The sequence below is a fragment of the Equus asinus genome, chromosome 12, assembly GCF_041296235.1.
Source record: "Equus asinus isolate D_3611 breed Donkey chromosome 12, EquAss-T2T_v2, whole genome shotgun sequence".
In the NCBI taxonomy this organism is placed as follows: domain Eukaryota; kingdom Metazoa; phylum Chordata; class Mammalia; order Perissodactyla; family Equidae; genus Equus; species Equus asinus.
The window spans coordinates 47,706,157-47,728,518 of NC_091801.1; the positions used below are offsets into that span (position 1 = coordinate 47,706,157).

General features: G+C 34.7%; 1 protein-coding gene across 12 annotated transcripts in view; it reads left to right on the top strand.

Moving 5' to 3' along the window:
- VPS13B (vacuolar protein sorting 13 homolog B) overlaps positions 1-22,362 on the top strand; it is a 781,052-nt gene that overhangs the window by 294,220 nt on the left and 464,470 nt on the right. The gene's annotated exons all lie outside the window — the stretch shown is intronic.

Here is a 22,362-nt window from a genome sequence, read left to right on the forward strand (position 1 = left end):
TCAGTTTCCTCATCTGTAAAATGAAGATGATAATACCTGGCATTTAATAATAAGCTCTTAGTAAAAATGCCTGTTACTGGTATTATCACCAGAAACAGACTTCTGAGTGATCTTACCAGACAAAGTCTTATTGAAAACGCCATTAGACACTTATTACTCTATTATGAAACTGATAGGCATTCAGTGGTTCTCAGTATTGAGGCTTGCAGCCATACCTCTCATACATTGTCTTATATCAAGATTTGGCCAACTTTTTATAAAAGGCCCAATAATAAATATTTTAGGCTTTGCAGACCATACATTTTTGTTTCAATTCCTTAATTCTGTTGTTGTAGCAGGAAAGCAGCTGTAGACAATATGTAAATGAAAGAATGTGGCTGTGTTTCAATAAAACTTTATCTATAGACACTCAAATTTGAATTTAATGTAATCTTCACATCATGCAATATCATTCTTTTGATCCTTTTCAATTATTTAAAAATATAAAAGGCTTTCTTAGCTTGTAATCTGTATAAAAACAGACAATAGGCTGATTTTGGCCTGCAGACTTGATTTACTGACCCCTTTCTTAGAGTAGAAACACGTGAGAGCAGGACAGTCTTCAGACAGCATCAGAGACATTATCTCCCATAAATGAGGGATATCAGAGTTGTACTTTGGTGCAACTGTTAAGTGTTCTGATCCTAATTAAGACAGCAGTTGGAGAATAATGTCATACATAATTATCAGTCTTGCCTCCTTGGGTTATTAGATAAATGAGTTTTCTTACACTGGGTGCCTAATGTGCAGAATTAATCCTACTCAGATATTGGCAGTTAGGGACAGAGTGGTTCTCTCTCTGTCAACTGTCATGAAGACACACATAAATGGAAAACGGGTGTGCTATTTGGCGTGGCTCTCTTTAGGCATATATGTAGAAGCCAGGGTTCTCAAAGACCTCCTACAAAGGCCTGTTTGATTAAGGTACACCTCACTATTGTCTATCATTGTAACTCTACTAGATTTTCATTTCTTGAATATGCCTGTCAGATCACTGTATCATCTCCCCGACAGGATGCTGAATCTTTCTTCCCTTAGATCTATCTCTTAGAAGACCGTTTTGTAGGATTGGTTATCTTAGCCAGATAATTCAACAAACTTTTTGTGCTGTTAAATGACATTTCTAGTTCTAGGAAATCTAAAGACAGAACTATTCTTAGTTCTTCATCTAACTTCATCTCTAAGATATTATAATGATGATGGTGATGATTGCAACAGCTTTCAGTTTATAAGTTTCTATTGTGAATGGGCATTTTATAAATATTGTCTCATTCAGTCTTTATAACAACTCTAAATTAGATCATGTTAGTCTCATTTTACATTTGAGAATCTGTAGTGAAATGCTATGGTCAGTGATATGTCGGTATCAGTGTCACATCCAGACCTTCACTTTTGACTCCAAAGCCTCTTGCCCCTCAGTGTTTCTATAAATTTTGTACGTGTCTAGGGCATTTCTTTTCTTATTTATTTACCTCCGGGTCTCTACTAAATAAATATTGATAAGGGCAGTGATTCTGTGTTAATTTGTCTTTTTACCTTCAGTTCCTGTTATAGTAGGTGCCTCAGGAATATTGATTGAAGTAATGATTTAATGACTGAGGACAGCTTCAATATAATAGTTAAGTAAGGGAAGAATGGGCTCATGTAAATTAGGAAGTCTCCATTAGTTCTGTAGTGTGAATAAAGAGGGGCATTTAATGTAAACTGGGTTTTTCCTATGACCCATTCAAGAGTTCTAGTGGCATTATATATCATTATTTTCTGCTAAGACTATTTCTATCATCAAATCATTAGGTCTCTAAAGTTATCACTCTAGGTGATTTTTTTTTTTTATTATACCCTTTTGAAGTAGATGAGTCACAGTCAGGCTTAGGAGAGTGCCAGGTACATGATAAGTGTCCTCTCGCCCACCTTCCCCCTTCTTGCTTTGCTTTTTTTCTCTCTCTCTGTATTTATGTGTATATACACATATGCATATATATGTATATACTTAAGCTTATAAGCAGTACAAAATTAATAGATCACAATTATTAAAATAAGATATTCATTGAAACTTTGTGAGAAGATCCTGTGAATGGTATCCCATACACACACATACATATGTGTGTGTGTGTGATTGTAAAGGCTTTCTATATTACAAGCATTTCTCTAATAATGCCATTCCTGAAAATCCTTGCATTTGGCACATAAAATTAACAGAGCTTATAGGGAAAATGGAGTTAGAAACAGTTACTACTCAAAACATATGGAACTTTATAACCAGAGTACTAAGAAAAACAATAACATTTTTAGTAAAAATACTAGCACAGTTAAATCTCCTCTGGCAATTGCAGTCAGCATCATTGTCAGGTTGGCCTTAAATCCTGGACTCATGATTTGTTTGAGATGTAGATCTTTGAGGAAATTTGCCTTTAAGAGTGATCAGTTTCATTAAAATGAAAAAATATGAACCAGTGTATGGACTTTTTCATCAGTTTTTTTTAAACATAGGGTAAATGTGTTAGTATCTTCTTAATTTGCACTCCCATCTTCAGATAGCTTGACATATGGGATGTGTAGTGATTCATGAATCCTGTGAATCAGTCACTACTTGCATGGAAGGAAAGCACTTTTATGAGATGTTCAGCCTTTTCCTTAAGATATTGCAAAAGCTTTAATTGTGAGAAAGCTGATAGCTTCAAAATATGCTGAGAAAAGCTGTATCTGAGTCAATACAACATAGCACAGCCTTATGGTTATATGTGTTGGCTGATATCATTGCCTATTTACCAGTCACAATTAAGCTAGTTTGCTCTAAAGAAACAAATTATAGTATAACAGACTGTTTAAATGTAGGTTTTTAGCTCAAAGTAAGTAGATATTGACTTTCACTTTATTCTGACTCCAAAATAGGAAAAGTCCTATCACTGTCTTTTTTCATTCTTTATGATAACTAATAAACATCTAGTCACGGCCTGCTGTATAGCATTAGATGATAGAAAATAATGTGAATAGACATAAAGTTAAAAGACGGCAATGAAAAAAGGTTCCAGTAAAATTTAAGTATAAATGGAAGAAATAATAAGACTGAGACATTAAGGGGTATGGGGAGAATAGGATATTTACATGAATTACATGTTTTATAAAAAGCCATTAGTGGGTACTCTGAAGAGAGAGAACTTCTTTGAGAGGTATTATAGAACAAAAGTTATAAGTGTAGGGCTTTGTAGTCAAACACATTTGGTTATGAATCCTATCTACTAAGCTTATTTGCTTTTATGATCTTACACATGTTAGTTCATTTTTCCAGGGCTCAATTTTAACATCTAGTAAAATGAGTTTAATGTATAACCTACTTCCTTGAGTTGTTAAAATTAATGAGATAAAGTCTTAGAAGTGTTTAGAGTAGTGCCTAGTACGTGAACAGTGCTACTATTTTTATTTTGCAACCTTCAAGAAGATCATAAGAACCATAGCTTGATTACCCTTTTTTTGCATTGAGATATAATGATAAAAACAACAGCCGTTTAAGGTGAGATCCTTATTGTCCCAGGCAACAAAATAACTTTTTGAGATCAGAAAAATACATAGTCCTGTTGACTGATCTTACTGGTAATTTCATGACCACTGTCCTAAAAGCAGGCTCTTACTGCTTATTGGCAATCATCCTTTTGTTCTCTAAATCATTTATCTGTCCTGTGCTCTACAGACCCTTGCTACTCCAGGTGTGGTCACTTTGGAGCAGAGCACTAGCATCATCTGAGAGCTGGTTAGAAATGCACCATTTCAGGTTCCACTAATTAGAGCTATAGAATCACAATCTGTATTTTAATAAAATTCCCCAGGTGATTCTTATGCACCTTCAAGTTTCAGAAGCACTGTCTTTATCTATTTTATGTATCATTTTATTGAGGTAACATTGGTTTATAACATTATATAAATTTCAGGTGTACAACATTATATTTCAACTTCTGTGTGGATTCATCATGTTCACCACCCAAAGACTAATGACAAGCCATCACCATACTACATGTGCCCAGTCACCCTGTTTGTCCTCCTCCTCCCCCTCTTCCCCTCTGGTAACCACCAGTCTAATCTCTGTATCTATGTCTTTGTTTGTTGTTTTTGTTTTTATCTTCTATTTATGATTGAGATCATATGGTATTTGACTTTCTCCATTTGACTTATTTCACTTAGCATAATACCTTTAAGGTGCATCTATGTTGCAAATGGCAAGATTTTATCTTTTTGTATAGCTGACTAGTATTCCATTGTGTATGTGCATCATATCTTCTTTAGCCATTTGTCCCTTGATGGGGCACTTAGGTTGTTTCCAACTCTTGGCTATTGTGAATAATGCTACAGTGAACACAGGGTTGCATATATCTTTACACATTTGTGATTTTATTTTCTTTCGATCAATACCCAGCAGTGGAATAGCTGGATCATGTGGTAGTTCTATTTTAATTTTTTGAGGAATCTCAATACTGTTTTCCATCGTGGCTTCATCAGTTTACATTACCATCAGCAGTGTATGAGAGTTCCCTTTTCTCCACATCCTCTCCAGCACTGGTTAATTCTTGTCTTGTTAATTATAGCCATTCTGAAGGGTGTGAGGTGATATCTCATTGTAGTTTTCATTTGCATTTCCCTAGTGATTAGTGATGTTGAACATCTTTTCATGTGCCTGTTGGCCATCTGTATATCTTTTTTGGAAAAATGTCTGTTCACATCTTTTGCCCATTTTTTAATTGGATTGTTTGTCTTTTTGTTGTAGAGATGTATGAGTTCTTTATAGATTTTAGATATTAACCCCTTATAAGACATGATTTGCAAATATCTTCTTCCATTTATTAGGTTGTCTTTTCATTTCGTTGATGGTTTTCTTTGCTGTGCAGAAACTTGGTAGTTTGATATAGTTCCATTTGTTTATTTTTGCTTTTGTTTGCCTTGCCTGGTCAGACATGGTATTTAAAAATACACTGCTAAGATTGATGTCAAAGAGCAAACATACTGCCTAGTTTTCTTCTAGACGTCTCATGTTTTCAGGTCTTCTTTTTAAGTCTTTAATCCATTTCAAGATAATTTTTGTATATGATATAAGATAATGGTACTTTCATTGTTTTGCATGTGGCTGCACAGTTTTCCCAACACCATTTATTGAAGAGACTTTCCTTTCTCCATTGTATGTTCTTGGCTCCCTTGTCACAAATTAGCTGTTCTTAGATGTGTGGGTTTATTTCTGAGCTCTCGATTTTGTTCCATTGTGTGTGATGTTTGTGTCTGTTTTTGTGTCAGTACCATGCTGTTTTGGTTACTATAGCTTTGTAGTATATTTTGAAATCAGTGAGTGTGATACCTGCAGCTTTGTTCTTTTTTCTCAGGATTGCTTTGGCTATTTGTGGTCTTTTGTTGTTCCATATAAATTTTAGGATTCTTTGTTCTATTTCTGTGAAAAATGTCGTTGGAACTTTGATAGGGATGGCATTGAATCTGTAGATTGCTTTAGGAAGTATGGATATTTTAACTATGTTAATTCTTCCAGTTCGAGAACATGCAATTTCTTTCTGTTTCTTTGTGTCGTCTTCAATTTCTTTCAACAATGTTTTATAGTTTTCAGTGTACAGGTCTTTTACCTCTTTTGTTAAATTTACTCCTAGATATTTTGTTCTTTTTGTTACAATTGTAAATGGGATTATGTTCTTAATTTCTCTTTCTGCTACTTCATTGTTAGTGCATAGAAGCACAACTGCTTTTTATATGTTGATTTTGTATCCTACAACTTTACTGTATTTATTTATTATTTCTGGTAGTTTTATGGTGGATTCTTTAGGGTTTTCTATATATAAATAAAATCATGTCGTCTACAAATAGTGACGGTTTTACTTCTTCCTCTCCAGTTTGGATCCCTTTTATTTCTTTTTCGTGCCTGATTTCTCTGGCTAGGACTTCCAATATTGTGTTACATAAGAGTGGTGACAGTGGGCATCCTTGTCTGCTTCCTGTGCTTAGAGGGATAGCTTTCAGTTTTTCTCCTTTGAGTATGATATTAGCTGTGGATTATGTCATATATGACCTTTATTATGTTGAGGTACTTTCCTTCTATACCCATTTTATTCGGAGTTTTAATCATAAATGGTTGCTGTGTCTTCTTGAAATGCTTTCTCTGCATCTATTGAGATGATCATGTGATTTTTTTCCCCTTATTTTTGTTAATGTGTTATATCACATTGATTTGTGGATGTTAAACCATCCCTGCATCCTTGGAATAAATCCCACTTGATCATGGTATATGATCTTTTTAATGTATTGTTGTATTCAATTTGCTAGTGTTTTCTTTGCATCAATATTCATCAGTACTACTTGCCTGTAATTTTCTTTTTTGTGTTGTCCTTGTCTGGTTTTGGTGTTAGGGTAATGTTGGCCTCATAGAATGAGTTAGGAAGCTTCCTCTTCAGTATTTTAGAAGAGTTTGAGAAGTCTAGGTATTAAGCCTTCTTTGAGTGTTTGGTAGACTCCACTAGAGAAGCCATCTGGTCCTGGACTTTTACTTTTGGGGAGGTTTTTGATTACTATTTCAATCTCCTTACTGGTGATCGAGAAATAGATTCTCTGTTTCTTCTTGATTCAGTTTTGAAAGGTTGTATGATTCTAAGAATTTATCTATTTCTTCTAGATTAGCCAGTTTGTTGGCATGTAGGTTTTCATAGTATTCTCTTATAATCTTTTGTATTTCTGAGGTGTCTGTTGTAATTTCTCCTCTTTCCTTTCTGTTTTTACTTTTTCAAGCCTTCTTGCTTTATTTGTGTGTATGTGAATCTAGCTGAAAGTCTGTCAATTTTGTTTACTTTTCAAAGAACCAGCCCTTAGGTTCGCTGATTTTTTTCTGTTGCTTGTTAGTCTCTTTTTCATTTATTTCTGCCTTGGATTTTATTATTTCCTTCCATTACTGATTTTGGGCTTTGTTCTTCTTTTTATAGTTCCTTTAGGGGCACTGTTCAATTGTTTATTTGAGATCTTTCTTCTTTGTTGAGCTAGGCTTGTGTTGCTATAAAGTTCCCTCTTAACACTCCTTTTACTGTGTCCCATAAATTTTGGCATGTTGTGTTTTCATTTTCATTTGTTTCCAGGTATTTTATTGATGCCTCCTTATTTTATTGATGCCTCCTTTGACTTCTTTGTTGGCCCAATAGTTGTTCAGTAGCATTTTGTTTAATCTCCACGTATTTTTCCAATTGTCTTCTTGTAATTGATTTCTACTTTCATAACATTGTGCTTAGAAATGATGCTTTGTATTATTTTAGTCTTCTGAAATTTATTGAGACTTGTTTTGTGGCCTAATATGTAATCTATCCTGCTGAATATTCCATGAGCATTCGAAAAGAATTTGTGTTCTGTGCGTTTTTTTTTTTTTTAAAGATTGGCACCTGGGCTAACAACTGTTGCCAATCTTTTTTTTTTTTTTCTGCTTTATCTCCCCCAACCCCCCCTGTACACAGTTGTATATCTTAGTTGCACATCCTTCTAGTTGTGGGATGTGGGACACCGCCTCAACGTGGCCTGACGTGCGGTGCCATGTCCGCATCCAGGATCCGAACCCTGGGCTGCCGCAGCAGAGTGCACCAACTTAACCACTCAGCCACGGAGCCGGCCCTTCTGTGCATTTTGGATGGAATGTTTTGTATATATCTACTAAGTCCATCTGGTCTAATGTGTCATTTAAGTTTAATGTTTGCTTATTGATCTTCTGTTTGGATGATCTATCCATTCATGAAAGTAGAGTATTTAAGTCCCCTACTATTATTTTTTTACTGTTTACTTCTTCTTTTATGTCTGTTAATAATTGCTTTATATATTTAAGTGCTCCTATGTTTGATGCATAGATATTTGCAAGTGTTATATCATCTTGTTGTATTGTTCCCTTTATCATTACATACTGACCTTCTTTATCGCTTGTTACAGTTTTTGTTTTAAAGTCTATTTTGTGTGGTAAGTATTGCTACCTCAGTTTCCTTTTCATTTCCATATGCATCTAGTATCTTCTTCCATCTCTTTACTTTCAGTTTGTGAGGGTCTTTAGGTCTGAAATTTGTCTGTTGTATGCAGTGTATATGTACATCTTGTTTTTTTATCCAATCAGCCACCCTATGTTTTTTGATTGAAGCATTTAGTGCATTGACATTTAAAGTGGCTATTGATAAGTATGTACTTATAGCCATATTCTAACATTTTTTTCCTGGTGTTTTCATAGTTTTTTGTCTTCCTTTCTTCTTCTCTTGTTCCCTTCCTTTGTCATTTGATGACTGTCTTTAGTATTGTTTTGGTTCCTCTCTCTTAAGTTTTTGTGTATTTATTACAAGTTTCTGGTTTGTGATTACTGTGAGGTTCATATATAATAACCTATGTAAATAGCAAACTATATTAAGTTTATAGTCTCTTAAGTTTTACCTCTTGCTAAAAGCTCTACTCTTTTACTCCCCCCCACCACATTTTATGTTTTTGATATCAAATTTTAACTTCTTTTGTGTCTGTGTGTATCCATGAACCTTTTATGGAAATAGATAATTTTAATACTTTTGTCTTTTGACCTTCATATTAGCTTGATAGGTGGTTAATCTGCTATCTTTACTGTATATTTGCCTTTACCAATGATTTTATTTTATTTTTCATACTTTTCTTATTCCTCTTTGTAGTCTTTTCTTTTCCACTCAAATATGTCCCTTTAACATTTCTTGTAAGGCTGATTTATTGTTGATAAACTCTTTTTAATTTTTGCTTGTCTGGAAACTCTTTATCTCTCCTTCCATTCTGAATGATAACCTTGCTGTGTAGAATATTCTTGGCTGTAGGTTTCATCAAAGGACTATGCGTCTTTCTGGTGATTTTTTCTTTTTAAGGAAGATTAGCCCTGAGCTAATATTCTCCACCAACCCTCCTCTTTTTGCTGAGGAAGGGTGGCCCTGGGCTAACATCTGTGCCCATCCTCCTCTGTTTTATATGTGGGATGCCTGCCACAGCATGGCTTGATAATCAGTCTGTAGGTCAGCACCTGGGATCTTAACCGGTGAACCCTGGGCTGCTGAAGTGGAGTGTGTGAACTTAACTGCTATGCCACCTAGCTGGCCTTTCTTTCTGTTGATTGTGTTCTTTTCCAGAACAGGTGTATTTGTGTTTGGTCCCTTTAACAGCAGGCTTTTCTTTCTCATATGTTTGAGAGCTTTTCTGGGGATATTCCTCATTTTATTTATTTATTTTTCCTAAGGAAGATTCACCCCCAGCTAACATCTGCTGCCAGTCTTCCTCTTTTTGTATGGGAGTCGCCTCCACAGCATGGCCACTGATGGATATGTGGTGTAGGTACGCACCTGGGAACTGAACCTAGAGTGCTGAAGTGTAGCATGCCAAACTTAACCACTGCGCCACTGGGGCTGGCCTTCCCCCTTGTTTTTAATAGCCAGCAAAGCCAGATATTATGACACTCATCTCAGTTGTGCTGAGTTCAAAAGCTGCTTATTGTGGCAAAGCTCTCCTAGTCAGTTCCTCTGCTCTTCCAGGAAAACCTTCCTACCTTGGGATTGCTCCTGGCCATGAAGCATCACAAGTAGAATGTGCCTTTTTCCTTTCTAGAAAGGTATTTCTGCCTCTTCCACCTCAGTCAGAGATGTCCCTTGTTGTGAGGATTCTTTCTGTCCAGGTTCCAGTTCTCTCTCAGGCAGAATTGTTCCAAGGATGGATGCAAATTTGTTGTGTCTGTGGGAGGTGAGTTCAGAGTCCTCCTATGCTGCTGTCTTCCCAGAAATCTCTGAGAAGCACTGTACTTTTTTTTGTTTTTTGTTTTTGGTGAGGAAGATTGATCCGGCGCTATCATCTGTTCCCCATCTTCCTCTTTTTGCTTGAGGAAGATTGTACCTCAGCTAACATCCATGCCAATCTTCTTTTGTATGTCAGATGCTGCCGGAGCATGGCTCAACAAGCTGTGTGGAGGCCTGTGCCCAGGATCCAAACACACGAACCCTGGACTGCCAAAGTTGAGCATATGAACTTAACCACTATGCCACTGGGCCGGCCCCTGTGAAGCACTGCATTTTAAACCACTCTTTCTCACTTTATCCTCTCTTCAAATCCTCTCCCATCCTAATTCTTAGATCTTTCAAAGCCATTTCATGGATGATGACTTTGCTTCCTACTTCTCTGAAAAGAGTGATAAGAAGAGACTCTCCTATATGCACACAACCACCTTTACCTACCTCTCAGTATCTATACCAGTATTTTTCCTTCCTAACTGTGACTATAGGTGAAATAGCCATGCTCTCATCTAAAGCTTGTTCACTACATCCCATCTCTTCTCCCTACTCAAGGACTTCGCTTCTTTAAATCTGTACTCTTTCCCTTGTATCATTCACTTTGCCCTCTTTGCTTGATCAATCCCTCCAGTCTATAAACATGCTGTTTTTTTCTCCCATCTTAAAAAAATGAAATAAAACTTTCCTTGGATCCCACTTTCCCCTCACCAGCTACCACTGTGTTTCTTTGTCCTCTATAGTAAAACCTGTCGAAAGAATTGTCTCTACCTTGTGTCTCCATTGCTTCTCCTCTTGCTTCTGCATTCACTCCAGTCAGTCTTTTGCTCCTCCAGCTAGATTAAAACTGCTCTTGTCCAGGTTACTAGTGATCCAAACATTGTTATATTCAATTGGCAGTTCACTATGCTCATTTTATCTGACTTGGAAGCAGTATTTAACAAAGTTTGTCACTCTTTGTTCCTTGAATACTTTTTTCCATTTGCTTCTTCTCTTGGTTTCTGTTTCTCTGAGTGCTTCTCTTTCTTGCTGTCTGGTTCCTCCTCATTTCCCTCTTGAAATACGTGACCTTTTTGGTCTGGTTTCTTTTCGCTTAGCATGTTTTCAAGGTTTGTTCACATTGTCGTATATATCAAATAATATTTGTGGCCAAATAATATTCCATTGTATGTGTGTACCTCTATTTGTTTATCCGTTCATCTGTTATGGACATCTGAATTGTTTCCACCTTTTTGTACTTGTAAATAGTGCTGTTCTAAACGTGTATACATATATTGGTTTGACTACCTGTTTTCAATTATTTGGGGAATATACCTAGGAGTGGAATTCCTGGGTCATATGGTAAGTCTATGTTTATTTCTTTGTGGGACCTCCAAATTGGTGCCACAGCAGCTGAACCATTTTGTATGTCCACCAGCAGTGTACTAGGGTTCCAATTTTTCCACATCTTAGCCAACATTTGTTATTTTCTGGGTTTTTTTAATGAGTATAGCCGTCCTAGTGAGTGTGAAGTGGTACTACTTTGTGGTTTTGATTTGCATTTCCCTAATGATTAATGATGTTGAGCATTTTTTCATGTGTTTATTGGCCATTTGTTTATCTATTCCTCTTTCTTCTCTTTCTTGGATACTTGAGGAGACCCTTTGAAGGTCTATGGAGTTCTCTATCTCTGCAGCTGTCTCTCCTCTTTGGTACCCTTACCTGAGAACTTCAGCCTCTCTGATCTCCTTGTAGTCTCAGCTTTGTCTCATCTACTTGGAGAGAGTGCTGGGCTTTGCTTGGTTACTCTTTCTGCACCATATCCTGGAAATTCTCTCAAGGCAGTAAGCTGGCACAATTGTAGGGCTTACCTCATTTGTTTTCATATGTCAAGGTCTACAGTCCTTTGATGCTTGATATCCAGTGTCTTGCATACCTTTGTTTCATATATTTTTCTTCCTAATATTTTGGTTGTTTCACAAAGGAGGGTAAATTTGGTCTTGTTACTCTATCTTGGCCTGTTGTGGAACCCTTTCATCTTTAAAATGGAGAAAATGAGGCTTGGAGTATGCCAAATTCAAATGAACTCTGCTGAGATTCATGTGAAGAATTCATGTTATTTTTCCATGTACCATCACCATCTTGGATGTTAAACATTAGTGCTTTGGCATTCTACTGGCCAGACTTGGCTGACTCTGTAGGTGTAGGGGGTGGGGGAGGATGTGTAATCAATTGGTTTACTTTGTCGGGGATTGTGGACATTGATTATTATTCACCTGGGAGTGGAGAACTTTCTAAATGAAATTTGAATCTCTTCAATGACTACTGGCAAGAACTGAAACATTCTCAATAATGAAAATCACATGTTTTAAAAGAAATGGAACGAGAATACTTACGTTGTTTTAGTGATGTTGCATTTTCTCTTTATTTGTAATGGAACTATCTCTTCTTTCCAGGAATATTAAGAGATTTTGTGAGATGTTAGGAAAAATTTTAAAATTATTCACAACGTTTTTTCAAAATCACAACGTTTATGTAAGAGCATGTCCTTGTTCTTAGTAAGTTCATGCTGACATATTTAGAGGTTAATGGACACCATGTACCCTCAAAATGGATCAGTAAAAGATTCTACACACGCACATGCAGGCACACACATACACAGATGTGTGTGTGCATTGGTGTGTGCAAAGCAATTGGGTCCAAATTTAGACAATTGAGGGATTTGGTTGAAGGGTGTTTTGGAGTTCTTTGCGCTGTTTTTGTGACACTGAAGTTTGATGTTATATTAAATTAAAAAGTTATCAAATTTAAAATAATAACAGTATCATGATCAGTTACTGTACTGACTATTAGATGTCATTTCACGTTTCTTTTGTTTTTGCCTGTTCTGATAATAGCTCTGTTATCTGATAATAGCTCTAGACCATACAAGTCAGGTGAGATTGATTTCACAGGATAGTTCTAGGACTGAACCTGTGAGTCATGCCTGGAAGTCCTATTTTGTTCCTTTTTTGGAGTGATTGCTTCAGGGATGATCATAAGAACTAAACCAGTCCAAGGAGATTTATTTCCAAGGCTTCTGTTGAAATTATTGGGAAAGGGAAGCTACCACTGTGTTTCCAAGTAAGTAGGTTATAATCGTGAACTGTATTGCAGCCACTTGCCACTGTTTATTATAAGAGTTTACCTGAGAACAATGACATTAGTTTAGAGGAAAGAGAACCAACAGAAATAAAACCTCAGTAAGACTATTGTTATATACATAAAATCAAATGTTTTTGAAAGCTTGATTTGATCAGCATTTGGTGCTTTGGACTATTCCCTTTAAATGCTGAAGAAAAAGAGATATGGTATGTCTTGATTTTTTTGTGTCCTGATTCTATCTTTCAGAGCATTCTTTAATTTCCTTTTCAAATTTCTCTTTTCTTTTGGTGTTCTGTCCATAGCCATCTCATTTTCTTGATGAATATAGTCCCTAGGTTATTTTTTTCTTTGGCCACAGTCTTAGCTCTATATACATGTTCATTTCTATATATGAATATATGTATTCATTACTTTAATTGTTTATTGTAGCATATTTAAATTTGTGTCTATTTTTATTTTACTTTATGATTGTAATTTGATTAATATAACTCTTCCTTCTCTCTAGTTCAATTACAATTTTAGCCCCAGGAGTCCCACAAAAAATATTACCTTATATATTTTGACTGCTAATAAATGTCTTTACCTTGGTGTCCTATAGACACCCAAATTTGCCATTTTCCAAATTGCTGTCTTCATCTTTCTTTTCAAACCCATTTCTTATTTTAGTCCATTTTATCAATAATTGTACCATGATATCCTCTAAGTCGCTCAAACCAGTCTTTCCTGTGTCTGACATCTAATTTAGTTATGAAATGTTATTTCTATCTCTCAAGTAAAATATTTCTATCTGACTTTTACTGTCTGAGGTATGTCTTTGTGGTTTATGTCCTGAATGCCTGACTAATACTAAAAGTAGTGTTACCAAATAGTATTGTTTACCTATTTTGCCTTCAACCCCCTGTCCTTAGTCTGTGCTCCATTCATTTTGATCTTTCTTAAATGCACCACTTTCTCCAGCTTGAAAGTCTTCAGTGGTATTTAACACCCTCAGAATAGAATATTCACTCCTTAGAATGGGCATTCATGATCTAGTCATGCGCTCTACATATCTTCAGCACCAGCCTTTTTAAACTACTTGTATATTCCTAGATATACCATATTCTTTCTTATACATATTTTTGCACAACTTGGTCTCTGTTCCTGGAATGTCCTTTCCAGCTTCTTGTCCAGTTGGCCGAATCCTACTCCTTGTTTAGAATTCCACATAGAAATCACGTGTACTGTGTAGCTTTCCCTCTTATTTTGAAACATTTATTCTTCTTTTTTCCATATTTCTAAAACTGTTACTTTTCCCCTTTTTTTATGGTTGTTAGTTTTTTATTCTCCCTCTTTCCCACCCCATCTCTACAAGAATCCTGAACATCTTAAGAGTTCTATTTGTTTTTTTATCTCTGCACCTTGAGTACCTAGTACAGTATCTTGTACATATTAGGTCTGTAAATGATACCTAAAGAATGGAAGAAAAGGAGGGAGGGAAGGAGAGAGGGTGGTGTTGACCAAATTAAATGCGTGAGGTAAAAGTGAAATAGACATAGATTTAAATAGGCAATTTAAGATCAATTTAATATACCTGGTTTCAGTCACATGCATATCCTTTGTCAGGGAAGTATAGAACACCTCAATTGATAATCCCATTAAACTATATATGTGGTTTCAGGGGAAGTGTGATAATTACCCAAAGGCAACTGGAGTGCTTTTGCCAAAAGAAACAAAAGAGGAGTGTCTTGGGTTTCTCAGAAAGCATAGCCTAAGAGAAAGGCTTATGTGACTATTATTAGGGATTGTAGTCTCAGGATTAAGGTTATGAGTTAGGAAAGGAGTGAGAGCTATATAGAGATGTGTATCATCTAGTTGGCCCAACACTAATTCCCAGGACAGTTCTTTCTGGGAAAGATCGTTTCCACTAGCTCCCATATTCCATTGGTCGAGGTTCCACTCCTCAGGGCACTAACTTTGCTGCTCACCCAGCTCATGCATGTATTTGTGGACACTGAGTGAGGTATTACTGTTCCATATCACAGGAGTCAGCTGGGGGACTCCAGGTCCAGAGGCAAAAGACATGTTGGATGGGCACAAGTCTAGGCTCTGTTAGTTTGGCCTTGTATAGAGTTGATGAGAACCTGCGTAGAACTGGTCACCACTGCAACTACTGGAAGAAGAGACAGTTAGGCTCGATTGGAGAATTAGAGGTATCTGAGATAGGAGAAAGGAATGCTAGAGAATAAAAATCAATAGCTATCCACTAAAAATGACACAGGAAAAGGCTCATCATAAAACATTAAAGCAAAAGTGTATATAGAATGTGATGCCAATTACTATATTTTTAGAAAATAAACTTGTTTTGGATACCATCTTCTTGTGGCTACAGTATAGACAGACATGTTGAAACAGGTGGGATTTAAGTCTTCAAATATTAGGAGTCTCATCTATAGCAAAGTGTAAATATTGATTAAAAGTATTTTCTTCTTCCTACTTCTTTGTTGACTATAAAATGTCTCTATCCTATATTTATATAGTCAGTTAAAAAGCTAAACACAAAGAGCATATGTGAAATAGTATCACATTGGAATATTGGAAGCCAGGCCAGGAAACATCTATTTGTTATGAGTAATCAAAGTGTGTCATATATTGAGAAGTATTTGGAGTATTCTTTGATTTGAAGCAGGTTTTCAAATAAATGCTTCTGGATGAAATGAAGCTACATTTTATAATAAGTGCTTGAAAGATTAAAGATAAATGTAATAATTTATTTATTCATAACATTTAGTATTTTCCATGTGCCAAACACTGTGCTTGGAATTGGACATATGTGAACAGTAGAGAGTTGGTCCCTGAAGTCATGAGCTTACATTCCGTCTGTGGAGGTAGATGATGAGTAAATAAAATATATAGTCATAAATGTTAAATAAAAAACAAAGGTATTGTGATGAAAAATATAGTGGAAAAACCTAATTTAATAGGGCAGTCAGAGATAGGCCTCTGTGAGGGATAACAGAGAGGTGACTGAAGGAATAGCAAAAAATTCGATGTGTTCAAGGGTAGCTGGAGTACAGTTGCCAGAGGGAGAGTGCAAGAGATGAGACTGCAGAGAGAGGTGAGTCAGATGGACATGGCTTTGTCGGCTGTGAGAGGAACTTTAGATTTAATTCAAACAGGATTGGTAAGGCAGTCTTTAAGCAGAGGAGTAACATAATCTGATTTATCACCTAAACACATGAAAACTTTAGATGTTTATATATGTTGTTTTAAGTTTTTCTTATAAAAGTAATTGTATCTTTAATAAGTAAAATTTGGAAAGTTAAAAAGTCTAGAAAGCAGGAGAAAAAATTTAACACAATCACAAACCATTAAAATTTTTTCATTTATCCTTCTAGCTTTTTCTCTGCTTTTATTTTACCTTGTATTAAATTTTATTTAAAATTTTTGTTTATGTCATAAGAATTTTCCCATTATCACATAGCCTTCATAACCATCATTTTAAAGATTATGTACTATTTTATCGCTTAAATACATCATAGTTTGCTTAACCATTCCTAATTTTTGGAGATAGAGCCTTTCAAATATTTTCTATTATAAATAACTATACATGAAATTCTTAATATTAAGCAACTCCTGTATTTCTTTAGCGTAGATTTCTGGAAATGAAATTAACTAGTTAAAAAGTAGTAACTTTTTATTACCAAATTTGTATGCAAAACTATTATGTTAATTTAAACTCCTACCATGGGTCTGCAAACTTTTTCTTTTTCTTTTTTTCATTTTTTTTTTCCTCCCCAAAGTCCCAGTACGTAGTTATATATCCTAGTTCTAAGTCCTTCTATGTGGGGTGCCACCACAGCATGGCTTGATGAGCACTGTGTAGGTCTGCACCCAGGATCGGAACCAGCAAACCCCAGCCACCAAAGCAGAGTGCACAAACTTAACCACCATGCCACTGGGCTGGCCCCTGCAAACTTTTTCTTAAGAAGCTCAGGTAGGATGTATTTGAGGCTGTGCTCCATATAATGTCTGTGGGGACTACTCAGTTCTCCTGTTTCAGTGCAAAAACAGCTATAGACAATGTAAATAAATGAGCATGGCTGTATTCCAAAATACTTTATTTATTAAAAAAATTTTACAAAAATATCTCACAGTTTGTGGACTGAAGCCTGTGTAATACTATTAATTATGCCTTGGTATTATTTGGCTTTAACCCTTTAAAACTGTATGTCCAGGAGTTTTAAAATTAAATAAATTTGACAAACTTTAAAATAATTTTACATCACATGTCACTTAAAGCTCCATTGTTATTTTTTAAAGTAAGGTAGAAATTAATAAGCATATAATTGTGATTGGTTTTAATAGCTATAGCAGTAATTCATTAACTTTCTTCATGTTCTATATTCTGGATGGTTGCTTCATATTAGTCTTTGATGTTACAGAAGACTCTAATCTAATTTGAACTCTGGGAATGGTAATAACTTCTTAACACTTTTAATAGTTGCAACCATGAATTTGATTTAATACTGGATGCTGTTCGGAAACCAGACTCTTTGAGTTTTAAAGCCTCTGACTTTGTCAACTAATCGTCAACTCATGTGAACTTCGTAACCTTGAGAACTCTGCATAGGCTTAGTATAGCCTGCTCTTCGATATACATGTATCTTATAGTGTTTTGTGCCTGTGTTACAGAGGAAGGATGTGAAAAACTGGAACCGTGATCAGGTAGAATAAAGCATTGGCATGTTTCAGAGATCTGTTCCTCTTTATGGTGTTCTATATGGTGCAAGTAGAGTAAGATTCTCGATAATCATCAGGTGCTCTAGTAAGTATTTTTGGAAAATAGTAAGTGAGGTGAATTAAACATGCAGTTTTATTTTTTGCCTCAGCCATCAGTTTTCCCCCCACAAAGGCAAGCCACGTTAGGGGAAAAAGTCATTTTAGTTTCAGTTTACTTGTGAAAAACATAAATAATGGGTGTTTTTTGTTTGGTTTTTTTGGGGTACATTCAGAAAAGCAGTTTTCTAAATTTTTTTTTTTTTTTGAATGCAGTGATCCTAGGATTCTTGTATTAAAACAACCTTAATTTTTGAAAAATTGAATGAAATAACTTGGTTGGAGAAGGATGACTGGTGGAATGGAGGGCAGTATTCTCAAGTTAGGAATGCTAGAAATCTATCCTATGATTTATGATATGAGATCTCAGATGAAATGAGAAGTAATGATGTTAAGTATCAGAAAATGCATGCTTGTCTGGTCTTGATTAAAACATTACTTTTAATTTCCAAGTTAAGATTTATTATTAGCAGTAAAAATTTTAGTATTTGAAGATTTCATAATTAAGTCAAAATGTATATTCTATCTCATAGTTAGTCTGTTGAATATTATCATGGTTTTGAAAGAGTCCTTTCCCACCTCTACTGGTATGTGGTATTTAAAAACCACAGATACCGTCTAGTGTGAATGACTGAAGATTCTTCTTCCATTTCATTTTAAGGATCATTATAATAAAAAACATTTATTAAGCTTCCTGCTAGAATCTATAAAGAAAAATACATGCATGTGATCCTTTACTCTGTGTGCTTAAAATTTAAGCCATATGTGGAAATTCATATAGTCAGCAAAATTAAAATGCTTAGTACATTATAAATTAAGTATTTAGAATTAAGCATGATTAGAGATTGTTAGTACTGGCTTTAAGTTAGTTAAACCAAACTAAATACTGGTTTATTCCAAATTATTGTACATCAGTTCTTATTTTATGCATCGTTAATTCGAAACGTAATTCTGTCGTATTGTTTACAGTGTCTTTACAATGCTCAGAGCCTTAAGTTATTTGATATATGCAAATACATTTGAGATATATATGTGAGTTTGGGGCCTATTTGCAAAAGATATATAGAAATATTTGGAATTATGAGTATCATAATATTAGACAGAAAATATTTTACTGTGGTATGAGTCAATTAGTAATAACTATTATGAGTAAGATTAATGTTGAGTTTTAATCTATGTTTTGATTATATTTTCCTATAAAACTAAGTTCAGTTTAAATTGAAGAATTTGTTTTAAAAATTATTTTTTAGTTATGGATCCTAGATTTGTTCATACTGATTTGGTGCAGGATCACTGGGATGAGGATTCTGAATAAAGAACAGTAACAAATAAAGATAAATAAAAGACTTTTATGAGATCTGGTAATTTTCTAAATGATTTTTCTTTGTGATGAATAAAGTATTTGCTTTAGTTTCTTGTATGAATCAAAGTTTTCATTGAAATTCAAAATTCTGATAAGGAAAACTGCTTGAAATAGTTTCTTGATTTTAGAATATAAATAATAATATAGTAATGTTTTTAAATCATGAAGTGATATGTTTGTTCTACCTTGTATCCAGCATCGCTCATATACTTGCACATCTTTTTCTATAGTATTATCATTTGTATATTCACACACATACACTCAGACATATCACTATTTTATGTGTAAATATACATGTATATTGTATATAAGCATATTTTATGTTAAAATATACATACATACCTGTTATACCTGAAATTTCTGTGCAGTACACTTGTATCTGCATTTTACTTTTTTTCACTTTAAATATGCTATTCTGCACTTATTTTTGTGTCGTTACGTACATCTCTACTTCATCATTTAATAGCTGAATGGTGTTCCATTAAATAAATTATCATAATTTGACCATATATGCTGATGTTACTTACATATTTTTACTGTAAATAGTGCTACAAATGAGCATCTTTGTCCGTATACCTTTAAAAGCATCTATGAGTGTTACTGTAGGATTACAAGAACTAAAATTGCTGGGTCATTGAGTTGTGCACTTAAAATTTTAATAGGTAATTCCAAAATGGCCTTCAAAAAGATTGTACCAATTTCCACTTCTTTCAGCAGAGCCTAAGAGTGCTTTATCCTTCATAGCCTTATCAGTAGTAGAATTTCATTCATTTAAGCTTTTGTTAATCTAGTAGAATTTCATTCGTTTAAGCTTTTGTTAATCTATCACTGAAAAATTATCTTATTGTTTTAGTTTGAACTTATTTGGCTCCTAGTGATGCTGAGCATTAGTGAAAGCTGGTTGTATTTATTCGGTGATTTGTCTGGTTATATTGTTTGCCCTTGAGTGTGTATTTTTTTTCTTAGTAAGTTTTAGGAGATCATCCTATGCCATGAATATTATCTTTGTTATGTGTTTTTCTAATATTTTCTTCTAGTCTGACTTTTTGCTTTAATTGTGTTTGTTATCTTTTATCATTTAGAAGTTCTAATTAAGCTTTTCATTGTCAAAGCTGTGTATAATTACCTTTATGGTTTTAGGTTTTATGTCATGAATATAAAGTTAGAGGAGAAAACTTTGAAACAGCACAAAGTATTAATTAGTGACACTTATGGTTTGGAGTTACCATTAAATCTCATTTGTGTATTCTGGGCCAACTAACAAATAATACACATGGGTAAGGTAGAAAGAGACTAATTATTAACTTAATATCTGATAAAACTGATTAACTATTTGATCTGGGGAGAAGAAAGAACAACAGCAGGAAAAAATCAAGAAGCACACAGCCTTGTTGAAATCCAAATCTTCTGCCTTCTCTGTGCCTGAACTGGACTGGAAAAAAGTACTCAACCAGTATGAGTTGACTCCCTTTGAATTCGTGACCAAGGAGCACAGATGGGTCTTTAATGTTGTAAAACAATGTCACTATTTCGCACATTCTGCAGTTTCCTAAAGCACTCATAACGTCCTCTGTCATTCTTATTCTTAGTTGATGACATTCTTATTTACTGAGAAAACTAAACTGAGTCAGTAGCTAAAATGAATTCTGTAATACTCAGTATTGTAGTTGGCCAGAGAATGGAAAGATCAGTGGTAGTAGGAAGTCTTAATGGTGGAGGCTAATTTGAATCAAAGGATGTGCAGAATTTGGATAGATGGAAAGAAGAAAGTATATAAATAGGTATTTAGTAAATATTTTGTGTCAGATCTGAATTGGGCTTGACAGTAAAATGGCAAGTTCAGAGGACAGGGAAGGAATTGATGAGCTAAAAAATAAGATGAATGCATTGTTACACTATTTTACTTCAAGTTACCACCATCCTGTTCTTTCTTTTCTGTGGGCATGTATTTTACTTGTATGTGCAATATGAACCCTATATTACATTGTAGTTATTTTTACTTTAAACAGTCAAGAGTGTTTTTAAAGAGATTTAAAAAATACACATATATATGCCTATATATATTTAAAACTGTGACTGTATGTATACAGTAAGGAAGAAAGAAAGAATATTTTTAGGAAGTCCTCTTTATTTACCAATGTATTTACTCTTTCTGGTGTCCTTTAATTCCTTTTCTAGAATTGAGTTTCTATTTGGTATAATTTTCTTTTGGCCTGAATTTAGCACTTGTCTAATAATTTCTAGTAGTACACGTCTTTGGAGACAAATTGTTTTTGTTGTTTTTATTTTGCCTTCATTTTTAAAGGATATTTTCAATGGATATAGAAATCTAGGTTGTTTTTTTATTTAGCACTTTAAAGATGTCATTCCATAGTATTTTGACCACCATTATTTCTGGTGAGAAGTTATCGTTATCATGGTTCCTTTATATGTATTGTGTCTCTTTTTGCTCTGGGTAATTTCAAAACTTTTTCTACCTTTGGTTTTCTGCATTTTGATCGTGATGTGTCTACATCTAGTTTTCTTTTTATTTATTCTTCTTGGAATTTCCTGAGTTTTTTGAATCTGTCAGTTGATAACATTCATCAGTTTTGGAAAGAGTTCTTGAAAGACTTTTTCACCTCTGATAGTGTATTTTTAAAGTTCTTTTATTTCCATTTGGCTCTTGATAATAGTTTCTGTCTCTTTGCTACACTTACTCTTCAGCTCATGCTTGTGGCCTAACTTTTTCACTATGTTCTTTAGCATGTTTATCAGAGTTGTTTTATCATCCGTTTGATAATTCCAATATTTGCATCACCTTTGGGACTAGTTCTATTGACTCTTGTCTCTTTTGATAATGAGTCAGTTCTTGTTTTACTGTATGTTTCATAATTTTTTTTATTGACTACGAGACATTGTGTGTAAAAAGTATAATAAAGCCTATGGTAAATAATGTTTATGTTCACAAAAGGGCATACCTCTTCTTTTGTCATGTTATTGGAATAGTTGAGTTGAATCTGGCCTTTGCTTTCTGTTGGGTGGTTGAGCTGGGTCTGCTTCTTGCTTTCTTATATTAAGTTACTGCAGCCTTCGAATTTTTTGGACAGCAGGGTCAGAATCTTTCCTTTAGTATGGTTCGTGATTTTCTCTCAGTTCACCTGACCTACCCTCAGACTTCAGCAGGCCTTGTTCACCTGTCCTTATGGAGGGATCTTTCTTAGTTTCTCTTCCCCTCTCCTAGTCACAGATTGCCCTGCTTGG